Source organism: Carcharhinus amblyrhynchos, chromosome 4, assembly GCF_965287045.1.
Source record: "Carcharhinus amblyrhynchos chromosome 4, sCarAmb.v2.hapA, whole genome shotgun sequence".
NCBI classification, from domain to species: domain Eukaryota; kingdom Metazoa; phylum Chordata; class Chondrichthyes; order Carcharhiniformes; family Carcharhinidae; genus Carcharhinus; species Carcharhinus amblyrhynchos.
This window is the reverse complement of record NC_137327.1, coordinates 23,361,655-23,364,154: the sequence shown is the minus strand read 5'-3', so window position 1 is coordinate 23,364,154 and position 2,500 is coordinate 23,361,655. Positions and strand designations below refer to the sequence as shown.

At 43.3% G+C, this 2,500-nt stretch overlaps 1 non-coding gene across 1 annotated transcript; it reads right to left on the bottom strand.

Moving 5' to 3' along the window:
• Positions 1 to 273: 273 nt before the first annotated feature.
• LOC145342770 (U1 spliceosomal RNA) lies at positions 274 to 439 on the bottom strand. The gene has a single exon (XR_013886624.1). It is a non-coding gene; the product is annotated as a U1 spliceosomal RNA (small nuclear RNA).
• Between the last annotated feature and the right edge of the window lie 2,061 nt (positions 440 to 2,500).

The following is a 2,500-nucleotide window of genomic DNA, read 5'->3' as shown; positions in this document are numbered from 1 at the left end:
CCACTTTTCCCTTGGGCAGTGCCAGAGGGCCAGGTTGCCACACTCCAGAACCTGTTCGGCTACACTGAGGGACAATTTAGCATGGCCGATGCACCTAACCAGCACGCCTTTCGGACTGTGGGGGGAAACCTTCTTCCAGGTGTGGAGTACCAGGAAGAAGCTCACACAGACAGGGGGACAATATGTAGACTCCACAGTTACCCAAGCCGGGAATCGAACCTGGGACCCTGGTGCTGTAAGCCAGCAGTGCTAACCACTGTGTCACTGTGCTGCCTGGAATTTGAGTGTGAACACAATCCCCCACTACCACAAATTTTGCAGTCGAGTATCCTGCACTGGGGGACATCGCAGGCTTCAGCACATCAGAAGCGCAATGGACTAGCCTCGTCCTGGGTGAGCCACCTGCTTGATCAGGGTTTCACCCTTGCCAGGTAAGCATTGCCCCCATCAACCAACCTATTCCTCTATGCCAGCTGTGTGAGGAAACACTACTCATGAATCAGTCTCTTGACCAACAACAGACAATGTTCAATATAGAAGAGGTATACAGCAAGGGCACAGCCCATTGTCTCCTGAAATGGATGGATGCCACTATGATATCCATGCGTTTCTGGTATGGACTGAGTGTTTTCACGCTTGCCATATTGGACTTGTTCAAGCGGTTTTGCCATCTGAAGAACAAGTATTGGACAAAAACATTTTTAGGCCCTGATGTCTCAAATTACTGACTCACATGGACATTATTGTCCATGTTCAGAAAGATGCTGCAGCTAGCAGAGGTAAGAATGGGGAAGAAGTCCAAGCAAGTACCTCCAAAACAGAGCTGGTGGTAGGAGAACCATCCCCATCATTGCCATGGATTGTATACAATTGCTGAAGAAATGGCTGATAACTAAGTGACCTGTCCTGAAGGAACATTTTGCTGCTCTGAATGGACTTGTCAGATTTGTGGATAAATGTACAGTCATCAGGGAGCAAACTATAATCATATGACTATTTTGTGAAATGGTGTAGGTGAGTAGGTGTACCTTGTACATTTCTGAAGTTTCTGTTACATGTATTTCCGTAATTGCCATTTAGTAGTTTTGAAGTTTTATGATATTTTAAAATAGTTTTTAATACTTTAGGTGCATGCTGTTTCCTTAAAATTACATCAAAGTGAAAAGAGTTGCTGCATCGCCTCTCCAAACCGATTTAAATGCCTTTGAATCATACGTGTGCTCAATGGATGGTCAGCAACCTACAAATTAACCATTAGTGACCTTTCTTCAGAGATAATTTTAAATAAATCTCTGCCGCCTTGAAATGTTTATACGGTCTTGCTGAATCCCACCCACCTGATGAAGGAACAGCCAGTTCCGAAAGCTTGTGGCATTTGCTACAAATAAACCTGTTGGACTTTAACCTGGTGTTGTGAGACTTCTTACTGTGTTTACCCCAGTCCAATGTCGGCATCTCCACATCATGGCTGTTTTCTAAGGCAGTTTGTGTTACCTTTTCATGGAGAACTGTGAAATCCCTGCACAGATTTGTGACATGGTGCATTACAATGGCACATTGAGTTTATAGCAAATAGAAATAGCTTGCCCATAATTATAGAACGACATTATTGCAGACTAAAGGTCTTTTCACCTATTGGTGGAAAATACTGCACTGCAAAGATGAAAAGTAAGGAGGAAAAATAATTTTAAACCACAAGCTTTTTTAATATATGTAGTTTTAAAATCACTATACCATCTTTAAAGCTTAAACACAAATGTTATGCCTGGCCTTTACGGCTGTCAGCTGTTAATGAAATTCTACTGATTTAGATGTTCATTAAGCATTCTAATCTAATACAGTGTCGGTGACTTTCATAGAAGAATCATAGAAACCCTACAGTGCAGAAGGAAGCCATTCGGCTCATCAAGCCTGCACCGACAACAATCCCACCCAGACCTTGTCCCCGTAACCCAATGTATTTACTCTACTAATCCCCCTGACACACTAAGGGGCAATTTAGCATGGCCAATCCACCTAACCTACACATCTTTGGAGTGTGGAAGGAAACCATTATAGCTGTTTTCAAAGTTGTTTGAGACCTCTTCCTGATGGAAGTAGAGTGTTGATGGACTGAATATATTTAGGCGATTATTTATTGCCCCATTCCCACTGACAGTGCCAATGAGAGGGTAGCAATGACACACTGAGTCATATGGTAGACCCTTTTAATATGCAAATAGGGTCTTTCAAAAGACCCCACTTGTCATTTTAGGACAATACTGGGCTAGTTTAAGCCATGCAGTTTTTGAACCAGCTGAAGGGGTGAACAGTAGATCGTATAGTAGTTTCATATGTTCTTGTGAGTCCAGCTGGAGCAGGATTGCTCCATGAAAGAATGCCAGACATCTGCCATGCCGATCTCCCACCCACTACCTGACGATAGAGCCATCTTAGGCTTATCTTTTCTCAAGTTGTGTCCTTTGGAAATTTGCACTGGCTCAGAACTGGCCAGCATCCA